Source organism: Pleurodeles waltl, chromosome 3_1 (assembly GCF_031143425.1).
Source record: "Pleurodeles waltl isolate 20211129_DDA chromosome 3_1, aPleWal1.hap1.20221129, whole genome shotgun sequence".
NCBI classification, from domain to species: domain Eukaryota; kingdom Metazoa; phylum Chordata; class Amphibia; order Caudata; family Salamandridae; genus Pleurodeles; species Pleurodeles waltl.
This window is the reverse complement of record NC_090440.1, coordinates 513476439-513493917: the sequence shown is the minus strand read 5'-3', so window position 1 is coordinate 513493917 and position 17479 is coordinate 513476439. Positions and strand designations below refer to the sequence as shown.

At 41.1% G+C, this 17479-nt stretch overlaps 1 protein-coding gene across 1 annotated transcript in view; it reads left to right on the top strand.

The window, feature by feature from the left end:
• The window catches only part of IGF1R (insulin like growth factor 1 receptor), a 649229-nt gene that overhangs the window by 60197 nt on the left and 571553 nt on the right, over positions 1-17479 (top strand). The gene's annotated exons all lie outside the window — the stretch shown is intronic.

The following is a 17479-nucleotide window of genomic DNA, read 5'->3' as shown; positions in this document are numbered from 1 at the left end:
CAGGGCCTGAAAAAATATGATCACATCACCCTCATCCTGATGGAACTCCATTGGCTCCTGTTGCTTACCTACACCATCTTCTAAACCAGCTGCATCATTTACAAAGTCTTCACAAACATCATCTCAGGCTTATATAGCATGGTTCTCGGCACATCTGTAGCCAGGCCACCTGCAGACTAAGAAGTATTAAAAAAAAAAAGACAGCAGGCATGGTCCAGCTCTGAATCCCGGATCTGGAAAAACATTTACTTAGTGTGCTTTTTATGATTTGATGTAAATCCGTTTATCTGTTTTTCAAGAAATTAGCATTGAGCTTGAAGGAGTTACTGCTAGAAAAAAGTTACACATCTGGACAGTTGGTGTCCAGATATATTCTGATTGGCATATTCCAAGTGAATAGGCAGATCCTGCTAGGCTGGCCACAGCATATGTATTAGATTGTGGCAGCCATTACAGGATTCGGACACGCTTTCACTGAATCCTGGAAAAAAATAGGAAATCAATTGCTACTTAAGGGGTCAGGTTGGGCGCACCTTGAACTGTAAGGCCTTGTGGGGGGGAAATCCCATAGTGATACCTCTTAAGTCAAATAAAAAAAACATTAAATTTGCTTTGCGGGTACCATGATAGCAGCATGGAACATTAACCCAGTAATGCAAAAACATTAAAAAAAGCTAAGAGAAGGGTCTGGTAATACATCAGACCTTGCAGACAAATACAGTTGCCAGGACAGAATGCAGTAAGGGTTGAGTGAGCCTTACTGGCCAAATAACCGCTGTGCACAGCTGAAGTCTGTGATCCTGTAGGGAGCTGGTTGCGGATCCTGGCTAGAGGCCAGACCTTGTGGCCAACCTCTGATTCGGAGCACATTGTTGAACCCGTGGAAGAGGGTTGGTGCATGCAGGACGCTTGTGTACAACCCCCACATCTCATGGCCAAATGCTGCCCTCAGTGAGGTACTACAGTAAAAAGAAGCTTTTAAACAAAGAAAATGAAAAAGGTCTGGGCATAGACCAAACCCAGTGGCCAGCTGCCATTCTGCAGGCCGTAGGCTGTGTTCAGTGAATGTTCGTTGCTGGGACAATCTAACGCTGGACATGGCTGCAGGTCATGCACACCACATGGTTGGGCACAGGGTATCTCTGGAGGACAGGTGCTTCAGCCATTCCTCTGCTGCACACTGCTGAAGTCTATGCCCAGCATGGGGGTCGGCCACAGATTGCAAGAAATTCACTAAAAAACAGTTATAGTGATGTTGTAATCAGGTGTTGAAATGAGATAAGATCCAATGTTTAAAAACGCATAGTTTCCTTTGAAGAGCTAAACAGCTTACAGATAAGTCATATAATTTCAAGTAAGTGCTTTTGACAGGCGTCTTTTCGGAGTGGCCCAATGCCTCTAAGTGATTTTTTCTGTAGCCCGGCAGGTATGCATGTTTTCAGAATCAAACAGAACATTTGGAGAGAACCTATGGCGTCACACTCTATAGCTACTGATGAGTAGAGAATACTTATCTTGATCTCACTTGCATTGCAACTTTCCATTTATAATACAATTGAAATATTGGAACCAGGCTTCACAGTGGTGGTGGAGCAGGAGGCCAGGAATGAGGTAGATCAGCATCATATTACGCTTCAGATGTGACAGGTGCCAGAAGAGTAGGCCCTCATGATGGAGAAGCCTAGAGGTGGTACAGGTGCATTTTGCACAATCTACCATTGATGGGGGTGACAGAAGCGTAAGTCAACTCTTTCAATTTTATTGAAGTGTAGACATTAGGTTTTATTGCTTTACTGAAATGAAACACTGTACAAATCATGGCATGTCATTAGATAGTTTTTGAAATGTATGTTGAATAATGTGTCTATAAATGTGGACGATTAACAAACGTTTTTAGTTGAGTGGAAAATTGTACGTTTTCAGCTTAATTTTAATTGGCCATATTAGTTTCAGTGAAGGTGGGACTAGACACCCAAATGTAATTCCAGGCTGATTTGCCAAAGCTCCTTTTTGCATGGACCGAAAATAAAGCCTTCTGCTTCAGTTTTTATCTATATGTGCAGAAATAAAGGTAGCAGTTTTTCATTATTTGGCCAGCCATTGAAGAAGCCATCTAGTGTATGATGTAGCTTTGTTTTACTACCCAACCAGAAATCATTAAACATTCAGGAACCCTTATTGTTGGTTGATAATGCAAGATAAGGTAAGTGGGACAACTTTGTTTTTATCTTCAGTGAATGGTTCCTTTGAACAAGTATTGGGAAAGCTAGCAGGTCTCACCTTTATAATGCAAGTGCCAAACTGTTGGCTTTGCCAGTGTTGGTAAAGTATTTTTCTTTTTTAAATTAAAGAAAAAACATTTCAAAATACTGCAGCAAAAGCAAACTTATCTCATGGTATCTCAAAACTGCACATTGACTCTGGAGACTGAACACAATTTAAAAAGAATAAAGTGTCACAATGTAAAACAAAATGCTTGCTAATGCTTAATTTACTTTGCACATCATTCAGTCATGTCCTCCTATGTGGTAGCACAGGGAGCAGTTTTATGAACTTCTGGGAGAAGTGTTCTGCTAAGTACATCTTCTGACTCGGATACCAACTGAGTGAGTACAGTAGATGGTCCTCTCACTATCCCATAAAAGCTTTTGTGTATTGGAGCGTGTGCTTTCTTGTAAGATGTGGATTGCAGGAGATAAAACAAAAATAACCCTTAAAGTCTGCGCTTGGACCATACACCAGCAGCAATGTCGTATGTTGGTGTGCTTTCTGAGATCAGTTGTCAAAGGTGGGGAGCAACGCAGTGTGGGAGGAAAGCAGAAGGGTGGTAAAGCTAAAGAACACATGCACTGTCTTGGAGTGTTGAATGAAAAAGGAATGGTAGTTCTTAAATGTAAGCATGGACCAGGTACAGTCGGCTAATCAAAAGAATCGCAAAGAGACTAGAGAAGAGTGACCGACACAAGAAGAGTGCATCTCCATATTGCATACATTGATATTTCAGAGAGCGTAGTCTTTCAGAGTTGTGCTCTGTATCAGTTTTATCAGTTTGTTTCCTGGTCTCCTTTTAGCTTTTGCAAGTGGTTTTAACACTACATTCCTTTCGTTGAGAAGCAATGCTATTTAACTATCCTTTTATAGATTTGCTTGCGGTAGGGTGTCCGACCACTTTCTGACCTGCAATACAAAATCTAACGTCATTAGAACTCCATAGAAAGGAATATTTGATTTGGTCAAACATTTTTGTCGAGTTCAACAAGAAATCCAATCATTAAATTACTGCACTTCATGAATTAGAGGGTTTGTTTTGATGATAACTACTATCTGACCACTTTCTCTTTCATTAAGCCCAAGGCTTGATTGCGGACTCAGTGACCGCTTTGCCAATAATCTCCGGTCTCCTTTGGTATCAGGCACCCTCCGAACGTGTTTGTTGAGGAAAAACCTCCACAGTTAATGCCATGCTCCCATGCTGGGCGTTGTTACTTGAGTAGCTTTGTGTCAACACTTTGGAGTGCTTGGGAGATGAACAGTGGCCTTTGGCATTGGCATCCCATTGGTACCTTGACAAAGTGACTTAAAAAAAAATAAAAAAATCCCTGAATATGTCTGGTCTCATTATGTTTTGGTGATGATGTTGTCCAAAGAAACCAGCACCTTTGCTAGGATATTAATGTTATATTTAATGAAGAAAAATGGACTGTATGTAGGTCAGAACGTGTTGATTCTCCCACTTCCTGGACTATAAATATTAGTGCTTGCACCATAACAGGAGACAGTTTTCGTGTTTCTACGGTGCGACACCCAGGCATTTTTTTTTTTTGTAGAGATTATATTTGTCTCTATTATAGAAAAGTACTGTGAAGCTGCTCTCCACAGACACCTTAACAGCAGCATGATTTTCATAGCGTTTGAAGATGCCCTGCAATCCTACTTATATAGAGAGGTATGTAATATAGCCTTAGAACCCCCCGTAGCGGGCTCTACCGGCTATTAAAGGCCCGCTCCCCGCGTTAAATGCCCGAGCCGAAGGCGAGGGCATTTAACAAGGGAGAGGGACTTTAATAGCCGGTAGAGCCCGCTGCGGCGGGTTCTAAGGCTATTAGAACATTCTGCCACACAGGGCAGAATGTTCTATCAAAAAAAAAAAAAAATTCACGGAGCCCGAGGGGATTTAAATCCCCTCGGGCTCCGTGAGGCTTTGTTCACAGCTGTTGCTGTGAACAAAGCGAACATTGGAATGTTGGCGCTGCGGGCTTTTACCGGCCTGTAAAAGCCCGCAGCACTCCATTGTCTTCAATGGACATGCCAACATTCCAATGTTCTAATATATTTTGGTTGAGTTGAGTCATTTGAATCCTCAAGTCACAGCACTTACCATTCTCTCTTAGATCTAAACTAGTTTGAAAACTCCATCGTACTGTCTCCGACTCATAATGGCAGTGATTTTCCAGGAAGTAGTTTGCACAGGCCTATATTCATCATGGCCTTTTGTTACTTACCGTACATTTAGAGAGGGAGCTATGGACAGGTAAAAGTGTAAGCACCAAAATGCAAAGTAAGAACATTGATTCCAGTGATCCTCCGTACTACAACATAGAAACCACTGCATTAATACTGCTAGAGTTGGTGCCAGAGATACAATAAGGAGTTGGTTAAAAAACAAACCATTACATTTAAGGGAAAGCTTTTAAGTTTATATGGGAAATGGGTTAGGATTAACTTTGCAGTAAGATTTAATGTTAAACCTGTGGTTGAAGTTGGGCTTAGTGACTGAGGTAAGAATTAGTAAATGATTATGATGTGGGGTTAGAGTAAGGATGAGTTCATAACCAAGGGTGCTTCTGTCTCTAATGGCTAATGAACTTAAATACATTTATGTTCACTGTAGTGGCTTCTTATATATTGGTATGCCACTTTAGTAGTATTTGAGATAGTACCATAAAATAATACTCACACTTTGCAAGGGGTAGCTTCAGAACCCCGTAAATGATTTGCCTGGAGAATTATTTTTCTTTTTCAGTTATCAAATATTGAGTATAAAAAAAATTAAAAAATTGAGTTTAGTGACGATCTGGGTTTCTCTTTTGGGTAGACGTGATTTTAGTTTCACCTTACGGGAAATTTGATAAGATCACTGAAGATCAATGCATAAGTGATTTTGTATGCTGTGTAAGATGTTTCTGTTACTAATGGGCATGTATCGTTCTTCTGTCAGAAGGATTGAAGGTGGATCCAACTGGAAATTACTGCTTAATTTTAAGGCATTTGCATACATTCCGTTTCATCTTGAAAATACTAATTCCATATATTCCTCTGGTAGCTGTGAATTAAATTTGATTCTTTATTTTCTTCCTGTTATACTGTTTTATCGGCATTTGTATGGCACACGACCTGCCATTTCTTTGGCATTGCAACTCTTTAGATAGCCTAAGGGTTGTTTTCCAAACATTTTCTGGTTGTACATACTGATTCGGTATGCAAAAATGTGCCTTCAGTAGTATTAATGGGTATATTCGCATAATAGGTGAATGTGTTTCCTTCACTGACTGGTCGGTGAATATTTGTGGTGTTTGATAGATGAAACTGAAGGGCTTTAACAAATCATTTAAACCTGCTGTGGAATAGAATAATTGGCATGGCTGTAACCTAGTGAAAGTAGACACCTGCAAGGCGGTCGGCACAAAGTGGTCCTTTTGGGCTGGATTGGATGCATATTGGGGACCATGTCTGAATGTGTTCTGGTGTATGATGGTTCATGGTGTGTCATGGTGTGTCCTGATGAAGATTGCGGCAAAGATCACTTGTTTATGGACAGTGCTGGGTGCTAGAGCAGAAGAGTGCTGAGTTCTGCTTGAAAGGAGTTAACACTGACGTTCTCCCAGAGTCCAGTAAACGCAGTTGTAATGGGACCTGCAGACGGTACGGTTTCCATGGAGAAGATGGGATTGAAATTGATTATATGATGATTGCTTTGGGTAGTTGGGTTGTTTCTCGTGGCTGTATTATTGTTTCTTCAGGAGAAGCGAGAATTAAAATATAGCCTGGCTAATCGTTTGTCCCAGTGACTAGTTGATTAAGTTGGAGTGCGTCAGTGTATTTGAGAAGGCAGTAAGCCTGGCAGTGTGCTGGTTTGTCAAACCAAGTGTTGAGATCGTCCAAGATTGATTTTTGGATTATCGACGGTAATGCTGGATATTAAAGTCAAAATATCATATGTGAAAGCAGGGATGCTTCAGGAAGATCAATAGGTGATTAGATAGATGACCTAGAAACATAAGGATGGTGGGCAGCAAGCAGAGATTGACATTTCAAGAGGGAATATCCCTTTGTGTAGAAGGTTGATAACGTGATTTTATGTGCGATCACTGGTTTGCCACGTCTATTATTCAACTGCTTCCTGAGCAGAGCTCGCAGTCCATCAGTGGCTGCTTCGTGCAGTATAGGGGCAGCATCCTTTTCTAGCCAGGTTTCAGTGACGCAGAGTAGTTCCTGGTTGAGAACGGGCAAAAGGTTAGGAGTGTGTATTCAATTTTAACTAAGTTATTTGGCATTAATTAGCATGCAAGGTGAGTGTCCATTGAGTGCTTAGTAGAGGTCATGGTCTCTGGTGTGTTACATACGGTGATTAGCTCGAGCTGGTGGTTGTAGATGGATCCCACCGGCACTCATTTTTGCCGTTTAGCACTTATTTTTTTCTTCTAGGACTTAGACCTAGAGCAACAGCGAGAAAATACGAAAATGTTAAAGAAGGAACACGATTAAAACAGAAAAACGGTGGCAAAGGGAGAAGGCAGTGAGGCAGTAGATCCTGCAGCAGTGAGATAAAGGGGTAACAAGTATATGGTGGTGGAATAAAGACAGCACAGTCTTGGTATTTGGCAACCTCCACATTCGACAGCCCTGACTGCAATCTTCTGAGAAATCGTTGGGCAGGGGCACTTAGTTTTACAAATTAAGCCATAATAATGTAATAATTAAGATTATTTTTTGTATCTGGCATGACGAGCAGTTTAAACTACCTACTGTTCGTGTTCGATGATGTACATTTAGTGGGTCACTGGAGATGTGCTAATTTCTCCTCCTAAACCACCTCCCCACAAAACGAGCACCTCTTTGTATTTAATGACATAGAGCTACATTTTTATTACTTTTTTTTACTAGTTTTAGGAAGATACGATTTATTAGTTTAGTCCTTACAAAATGTAAAATTCTGTATTTCCTAATAGATTGCGAAACTTTGCCCTAGATAAATCGAGTACGTTGTAATGGTCTTCAGGGGCAGGCACAGTTTTAAGTTTCTCCTATTTTATACAGTCTTCGGAAGATTATTAAAAAGTCTCCCACGCTACTTTCTCCTAACCCGTGTCTATTGCAAAGCCCCTCTATAAATAAGCCTTTAATTTTTGTGATGCCTTTGCTTGGTGTAAAGGCGAGGACTGCTGCTTTTCCTTGCTGCTGTTCACACTGCATTCATTAAGAAGTCTTTGGATGCTCTACTTTCACATGCAGCCTGCGGCCCGGGACGCTTTAAGGTGAAATCATAGATATTAAATGCAGATTACAAAGTTAAAATATTAGAAATGTAATGACAGCTTTCCCAGGACCATTTTGTATGCCGCTAGTCTTTGTGCAGAGCCAAGCTCTTCTAAAGATGTTAGCTGGTTAGACTGTAGGAAAAGATCTGCTCATCCTAAAAAGCGTAGACCAGCGCCATGTGGATGGAGAAACAATTATCAGGAAGAAGTCCGTTAGAACATTTCCTTCTGTCGTTTATATGCTACCTGTACAGTGTTTCACATATGAGCTTTTCACGAATACTGTTTTTTTTTTTTCTGACAATTACTGCAACCCCTACGTGAAGAGTTTTTGGTCATTTCTGTCTGCAGTTGTCAAAACTAATGTCTTCCTGCTGTTGGCTCTTTTTACCGATAACATACGTGTGTCCAGTATAAGAATACTGTACGAGTGCTGCTCGAGACACTGTTAGTACCCAACGCACCAATATGTTCATTAACTTATTTGTCAGTAAATCTACCCACGTCGGAAGCTTAAAAAAAAAATACGAAAAAAGTAAAGGGTCTTGTAAAGAACATTGGTACATCAGTTATGTTTTATAAGCTAGAGGACTTGATGTTCCCGAAGACAGTGTAAACCCGCTCTTTTGTTGGTGTAAAGTGGATGGCTGCCCTATGCCCGACTGAACTCTACTCATGTGCAGTCTCCAGTGAACCGAGGCACTTATCTTTCCAAACACATGCAGGGCTTGATACCTCTGGTAACTCCGACACTGAACGCTATCTAGCATTAGGATCCCGTCCCTGTACTTCTTTAAATATGCAGACGTGTGCTCTTCATCTGTAGATATGCAAGTGGAACAATTATCTTCATTTTAGGAAAATGTGTGGGATATTGCGGTCTCTTGAGAACCATTTTTTTTCATCGTGGAAAAACGTTTAGGTATATTGAGGTCAATAAATGTTTGAATATATTACGGTCACTAAAAAAAAACGACAAAAGTCCCCTTTCTAAGTTCGGTGTTGGTAACTGTGGACCCTAGTATATTCTAAAGTGGCTGGAGGTGTCGACGAGAGCAGTTTACTTCAGGTGTTTGCTTGGGGTTTGCTAAAGAGGGTGCACATGCTTACATGTGCTTGCTGATGCTGACAAGCTCCTTTTTGGTGGCCTGCTATTGCCTAGATCAGTGGTTCCCAACCTGTGGTCTGGGGCCCTCTTGGGGACGGGGTGTCCGGGAAGTTCCTCAGGGGGTCTGTGACTGCATAGTAGCAGATAAATAAAGTGGGTAAATGTTCAGTTGAAAATGTTAATACGCATTGTAAACGTCAAGGAATTTGAAATTGGAGGTTAAAAATTAAATTAGAATCCTCAGATTTATTCATGGGAGCAGTGCAAGTGCATTAAACTAAATATAGTATTGATGATGTGTGGCTTCAATTGAATTGAAAAAAGCTCCAATCTTCCTAATAAAATTTATTTTTGTATTCATATTTGTGTGCAAATTAAATAAAATGTGTTATTTATGTATTTGTTTGAATGCTTGTTTCTGTTTTTTGTGTGTATTGTTTTGTATTTCAAATCATCCACACTGTTTAGGTCTGGGCCCCGGCTTCCAGTAGTGATTCAGTGGGGGCCCCCAGGTTCCAGTAATGATAAAGTAAGGGGCCAGAGAAGTTAAAAGGTTAGGAACCACTGGCCTAGAAAGCTCCTAACCCAGCAGATCAATCAGTGTTTTGCTTTTGGAAGGTGCTCTCCTCTCTCCTTGGTTTGGTAGGTGCCTGGATGTTTGTTGCTCTCAGTCTGCCCTCTTTCTATTCATAGAATGTTTGAATAGTTTGTCTTTTAAGTTAATGCCTAAAGCAGGGCCAGCTTAGGGTTATGTACAAGCTTGCACTACCACTCCAGCATTCAGAGGTATTGGGTATTTGATTTTCTGCTAACGGTAGCATGGTAAAATACGACAGACACTAACTATTGAGCAACCTCTCTCTCCGATTGTTTCCAATATGCACAAATTATGTTGATTTAAGTGCAATGATCTTACCATAATTAGACATATGAGACATAATGATCCATGTTCTAAAAAGTAAATAAAAATTGTTTTGAAAAAGTTGAAAACAATTGCGACTAACATTCAGTCAGGCATACTCTAGAAACCATTGTCATAGACCACAATTTTCAGGGCCTGAGCTCTGCCCTAGAAAGGATCACAATCCTGTCCTTTTCATGATTTCTTCCTCTGCCCAATGCAAACCATTAATAAAAATTGTGGTTTTGGGCATACATCCAAGTCAGGAATAATTTCTGATCTGGGTGAGCTCCTTGGAGCCATAACTCCACTTCTTGAAAATCTCATCTGCCCAATATCTTACATCAACAGTCTTGATGGCCCGAATCCCTTTCTCCCACTGATGGATATTCCCTATTTTAGATAATCCAAGATCATGAAATGGTGGACCGAAGAGATGGCTATCTTCAAAGATGCAAAATGGACCTTGGAGCACAAGTAGAGGAATGCAACAGACCTGCTCAACGGGGCATACCTAGGGCAGCTCAGAACACTCAAAGTAGTTATTCATGAAACAAAGAGTTGGGGTTCTTTTTACTTCCCTATGCTTCTTGCCTCCCCATGAAACTCTTGACAATTACCCCTTGGAATTCATAAACACATATGCCTTCTCAAAAGTATAGGGCAGTTTTAGCAGTGTTATGACTCTAGCCAGCCAATTTAAACAAAAACCTTGGGATGTGAACAAATACCTTAGTATCAAGATATCTTCATTGTTAGCACCCCCATTCTTGCCTGTCTTCCTTTTTGCTTGTATCTCATGGGGCTACAGTTGTGCTTTGTTTGGTCTCAACTTCTGAATTTCCATTTTCTTATTGCATCTTGCAGTAATTCTAGATTTCCTGAAGACTGTTGACATGCAGCCCCTTCTTTAAGGAAATTATGGCTTCAACCCCGCCCATCACTGGCAATAACCATTCTCAATGCGCCCTTTGAATCCCAAGTCTTCTTTGTCAAATCGTTACTTACGAAACCTGAACTTAACAGCAGTGACACCAGAAATTACAGATCCAAGTCAAACTGCCTTTTTTCATTGTCAAACTAATTGAAATAGTACTATATCATCATCTTAAAAGGATTTGAGTTAAGCTATCTTGCCAACTCCGAAATTGGCTTCTATCCTTGTTGGGGCCAGAATCCTGTCTGAACAACCACATGTGCAAGGATTCAAAACCCAGGCAGATGGATATGATGGAGTTACTTTTATTATCCAGTGCCTATCTTCACTCTTGATGCATCTCTTACTCTGGCTCTTTTAGAAGAGGATTCGGGTTAGGGGCTTGGATTGGATGTCCTTGTTCCTCCTGAAACAAGTCCAGTTTTTTGCTCTTTACTTTACATTTGTTTTCCCAGTACATATTGTCTCAGTACAGCCCTTTTCCTGTTTAACCTTTATATGCCTCTCCCTGCATATCAACTTCATCTAGACATTTGGCCCTTTGTGTGAGCTAACTGCTCATCCTTAGGAGAACCCTTGCCATCAATAATTGGCTGATGAAGAACCATCAAAACTAAATGTCACAAAGTCTGAACCCTTCTGTGTAAGCTGTTTGCATTACCAGCTGACCCTCCATCGGCCAGCATAGTTGGATGGTCCACCCAATCCTCCTAGCACTGTGAGGGAGCTCTATTCACATTTTTGCAGTCGTCCACTCACCACCACAGTTAAGTTCAATCAAGTCTTCCTTCCATCTCATTAGACTCTTTAGACATATTGTTCCTCTTCTTAGATTGTGAATTTATTAACCACCTACCATAGACTTGTACTTTCCCACCTGGACTACTCTATTAGACTTGTTTACTCTCATTCGAAGCCCTGTGATGGCACACCAACCTCTCAAATATTCCTGCAATGAAAGTTGTGTTACCCGCCTAGATAATGCTTTCACTCAACGTCTCGACTCCAGATTGAGGCCCTCAGTTCCACAAATTGGCTTGGGCGGCATCCAGCTCATTCTCACTCCAAAATGGTAAGCTGTGAAACACCTTACCAGTTCATAACCTGAGTATATGCCACCTTTTCTTCCGGAGAGCCTCAAAATCCTGGTTATTGGTTCCCCCTTTAACATATGATAGGACAGTATTTATTCTCTATGCTCTTAGTCCTGATTCCTGTTATTGACATCATGAGGATCAATAATGTATGCATGAAATGCGACTCCCTTCATGCTGCATTATACACCTTCCTATTTAGCAGGAGCAGCAGCATCATCTGCTGCTACTCGATTGGACAGCATGACTGGGCCTCAACTAGACACCAAACACTTGTCTAACAGAACGTCCTCAAATGTTGTACCTTCCATCAACACTTTAATGCTCCATCTTGCAATACAGTGGACAAGGCAGTAGTTTGATGATGCCATATTGTCTTCTACACAAATACCAAACCACAATAGCGTGTCACCCAGAGCACAGTAACCGTTTAGAACCAAACCTATCAATCAGTCTTACTGCAAACTGTTTCCCATAGATTGTTCTTGAGTCATGAAGGTTATTGGAAGTTGCCATCTATACTTATTTCTGCCACAGTAATCTATTAGGTAGAGGTAACTTATTGTATTCTGCCTTTTGACCCTGACTTTGTAGAAAGAATGTATTTCTATGCGTGCCACCAACATCCTCTTTGTGCAGGGGCTTTTTGCAGTTTTGATTCCCAGTGTACTGGCTAACCACTCAAAACTAAACCCCGTACTGTTCGTTCTGCTTGCATAATTTTTGAATCTACATCATCTGGCAGTCACCATAATTGTTACTCTCTTCAAGCTGATTATATAATGCATTGCACAGGCCAATATGCCTATTTCGCAGCTGTTTGGAATCATGGCAGGTGACGCATTATCGTGAGGTTCAATAAGACAAGTATTATAGAGTTAGCTAATAGCAAGTTTAATTTGTATATATTTAAGCAAAACTTTTGACTTTAACGAGCGATATATATTGAAACCTGTTAAGTGTGGGAACAGTTTTTGTTCAGTGTATAGGGCTTTGTGTTGATGCACATCTTCATTATTTAGTTGAAACATATTGTCTCTCTCATACGCTCGTAAACCTTCAGTGCTTGTGTATGCAGGCTGCACAAAGATCCATCCAGAGTCAAGTAAGAAGACTAAGTACTATCCTCACTAATGTATTCCGTATATGGACCTATTCGATCCATTGAAATAGATTAATCCTGAGATTAATTCTAATTTGAGGTGTAGCAGAGTCTATGCTTGCCTCTGAGGCTGATATCTGCCAATTAACCCTGGGTTGGTTTGTGTCACGGCCTTGGGGACCCTGCGTAGAGGTCTGGGAGAGAATGTTTGCTCCAGCATACAATCTGATCCAAACATTGTAATTGAGTTCCCATATAAACTCTGTTTTTCATGCTTTTTCACTTATTTGTTCACTGTTCATTGTTTTTTCGGGAAACCCAACCCTTTAAAATAGCAGCTTTGTAAACGCCGTATTGAGGCTGCAGTAGATGTGAAATGCTGCTTTTTATCAAACAGGAAAGAGAGACAGCTTTTCACTTGGTCTGTGTGCTTCGTCCTTGTTTGGTAAATCATTGAACATCAATTTCATGAAGACCTTGATACTTAGTTTGCGACCTAAAAAAATATATGTGTGGTTATTCGAACCTGCTGGAGACCTAAACCTGTTCAAAAGGCATGGGGGTGGTCCTGTAGGGCTAGGTGGTAAGATATTCTTATGCTAACATGGTGATTTTAGAAATAACTTTTTTTGGGTCCTAATTATCCAGAATGGTGATTTTTATTTTTCCCCAGGGAGCCTTTTGGCACCACATCCTGCAGAACGGAAGTCGAGGCCGAGCTGCCAGTAATACCAGTCAGGGCCTATAGTTGCAACACCAGGTCTTTTGTTCTGCAGAATGGTAGGAGAGGATTATTTTGTAAGCAGCCTTTCCACTACGTCTCTTCTCCCTTTTATTCCACTCTTCTTCCCTCTCATGAGTCAGAATGGCTGCTTTGGCAGGTGCGAGCAGGCGAAGTTGATAAAAGATCCAAGCAGGGTGCAAAATGGCTCGCTGTCTCCTGGCATCCTTGTGTGAATGCAGTAGAAGATGCCTGGAGGAGAATGAGATCAGAGGTGCAATGCGTACTAGGTTCCAACCAACCTAGAAGTTGAGGTGGTCTGTATAGTTTTAAGAGGATGGTGCCTCATTGCGTGGTAATAATATGTAGCTTTTGTCTTGGAACTGCCAAAAGTCTGTCTTTAGCGAGGGCTGGCACAAGTGAATTTCATGTCAGCAGATGCTGAAGAGCTGCAATACAGGCCTTTGGAAATATAACTTCCCTTTAAGGGCATCTTATCTACAAAGGCAGCTCCAAAGTTCCAATAGCAATGCAATGATAAAGAAGATGGCACTGATAGCTGCCCACCTCACCAGGATCTAAGAGTTTTGTACCAGTGGACAATTTCCAGAGTTTACTGCCTTGGACACCAAGGGTTCATAAACATCGAAATAAGTGAGGATTTTGCTGAGTGGATCACATCATGCACTATATTCTCATGTTTTTTTTTTTTTATATATAGACACAATTTGATGTAATTTATACGTGTGAACATGCAAAGCCTTTTATGTCGTGGATGTGTCCAGACCCATACAGGGCAATAGTGTGTCCTCCACTTGCAGTGAGCTAATCAGTGTTTGTGTTCTCCTCGGGCAGCTGACTCCCCAAAGGGATTAGGAGAGCAAGCAAGCATTTCTTCAAATCTCTTCCCATCACCCTATTATAATGCGGTTCCTTGGTGAGCATGATTACAAAACGATTTTGGAAACAGGCAAGAATGTATTGTCATGCTTAACACGATGTGGACGCCAAGATAAGGAAAGCAGGCTGTTTTAGTTACAATCACATTGGCAAACTTCATTGTGGTGTTAGTGTTTTACCAGTTTTTATTCGTAAAAACCATTAACTAAATCCATAGATGATTAAAGCTATGCTAATTATTTTACACATTTAATCTGTGTGTCTGTAACTCACGTTTGTGCCTTCTTACTCTGTCTCTCTGCCAAGACTTAACTCCCTTTAGCCCTATAACTCTTATTGTCTTAGCTACTGCTTTATTTGGCTTTTTACATCACCATCTGTTATCAGGGCCTTAATTTATGTTTTTAGGACAGCGTTCTGTATAAGCAATTTTCAAAACCTAATAGATATTTTACTTATTTGCATTGCTGTACCTCCCCACCTTTTGCTAAAAAGTTACAACTGAATTTTCCTGGTTTGCTTGCAGTTTTAGTCCAGGAATTCTTGTATACCTAAATAATCATACTCCTTTTTGTGTCAAGGTTTCATGGATGATATCATTATCTGCAAATTGCATGTTCTTCTGTACTCAACATAGATATTAGTCTTACTAAAGCATTACGACTTGTGTAACATGAGTGATTTAAAACCACTGTCAATGTAAGATTGGCTTCTTGTTTTCAATATGCAACATTTATGCTCTGAACCAAGATGGATAGATTTGTCACTATATAAGACAGTTCATAAACCTGCGTTAAAATGCTACTTTGCAGACTAAAAGCGGAATAGATCTCCGCAAGCACAGTTTTGCTCTCTGGTTATGCTCTGCCGGTAATTGTACTACCCCTAAACAATTATTGTGCCAGTAATAAAATCCTGTCCACCTCAAGAACAGGCTATCGATCCCTTATACTATATTCCTTTATTATGTTTTACATTAGTAAAGATAACGCCCCGACTTAATTTTATTCTGTATTTTGATATTGTTATGTAGAGTACAATGTGCTTCAAAGTCTAACGAAAGTAGGAAACGAGTGATTCCCCCAGCCAGAGAGGTTATGTTTAGAGAAAAGTGTTTCCTATCGTAAATCGAGACACGAAAATTGTGTACAAAACAGCTTGTAATTCTGTAGGAGCTCTCTCCACTTTGCATCAGCAGGCATCAAAGACACCAACATCCAGAGAGCAGATCTTAAACGTTATTATCACAGTTAGAAAAGTGTTCTACTGTCATCTTTACTGATCACAACATGCCATCTTTTTGTGCCTTAAGGCGTTTTATTCTTTCTTTTTTGTTCGAGACTGGAAGAGTTGTACTGTGGGACACAGTAGAGGTAAACTGGTTTAACTCGCTTTCCTCTTCTAGTTTTTTGACCCCCGAGTAAATAATGATGCTATTTGAACATGATGCCACCCAGGTTCTTTGCGTCTCCTATTTTCTTCGCACTTACAAAGGGTATTTTATGTGGATTCCAAAATTTGCCACTCCTAATCAGTCCAATATTGATGCGTGGCACAATGAGCTTAAGCACTCACCACTGACAAATTCAGTTTCTGGGAGGGCATGAGTTTAAATCTCAGCAAGGAGGATTCAGCCTTCAGTCCTTCAGAGATGGGCAAATTGAAAAGCGCAAGTTTAGTAGTAGTAATTTCTGTTATTTTTAGCACTTAGAAACAGCATTAGTGTGGTATTAGCACTTTATAACTACCAAGTTAATAATATTAGCATGAGATGAGAGGGGTGGCCCAGCTGTAAGGATGCCAGGCTGCCTAAAGTTAGACATTTGAAAATCACAGTAGCTCGCTTTTCACTTTAACTGGTGGTCTTCACTCATGCACAGCTCAGTGGTGTGTTCATATTTTAACTGTTATGATGTAGCATTTATATAGTGTGCTTTCACCATTGGTGTGGACTCAGTGATTTTGGGCGTGTCCTTTGATATGGGACTGTGATTTCTTGTTGACAGTAGGGAGCGTCTATTATATGTAAACATGTCTCTCTTTGAAGGTGTGTTTAATGCTGCCTCCTTTGTGTTTAGGAACTAGTCCTCCCAAGTGAGTAGGTTTATAGTGTGTGTTTAAATAAAACTGCACGCGTCTTAACACGTTGCCATTTACCTTGCATGCACAGCCGCCAGAGCAGCCACCCAAATCTGGAACAGCATTAAAGGTGAGGACTGGAACACTTTCAAAACTCACCAGCCCGATACGACAACAGACTCCCCAAGGCTATCAAGAGTTTCAACAATTGGATCACCTCCTGCACTGGCTCCTTGGCCCCCCCTCAAACATAGCAATACAACAAGATCCAGACCCCATGCCATTTGATGCACTGAAGAATTGAGACCAATGAAACACCAATACAAACAATTAGCTCTCAAATGGAGAGTGAGCCAGGACAATGCAGGCATGAGCATGTTCAGATCTGCCCTAAGAAGCTAGCATCAAATGGTCCAGGCCACCAAACCCGCCTCTCTAGCAGACCTCTTCGCTGTCAGCACAAAGAAAAGCAAAGAAATCTTTTTCATTATAAATAAATTTCACCGCTGCATCGGCTGCCTCCAACTCAATCATCCCCCTCCCCAATAGGACATCTGCAACAGTCTCTATCATTTCTTCAGCAGCAATATCACCGCAATTTGCAGCAACTTTAGCAAGCAACTGGATTTGACACTCTTTGCCAAATGCCTCCTGATCTTATCGAAAGAACCACTCCTGTGGCCCATCATCACCCCAGAAAAAACTGCCACTACCATGAAGTCCATCAACTCGGGCCCCACAGAACACCTGACCTCACCACGCCTGCTCCAGAGGACTGCAACCCATCAGCGCCATGCTCACACCCTTTCTGAATGCCTCCTTCTCTTTTGGGACCTTCCCAACAGGGTGGAAAACGCTCCATTGGCCCCCTTTTGCAGAAGAAACATTCTCCCTACCCTTCCACACTGACCAACTACAGACCGATCCCTCTACTACCATTCCCGGCCTAGGTTGGAGAAAAGCATCAACTGACACCTCGCCGACTACCTCAACAGCCACCCACTCCTCAACACTACTCCGACCCAACCACAGCATGGAAACTGCCCTTATTTCTGATGGATACAACTACCTGTGGATTCCTCACCTAATGAATACTCCC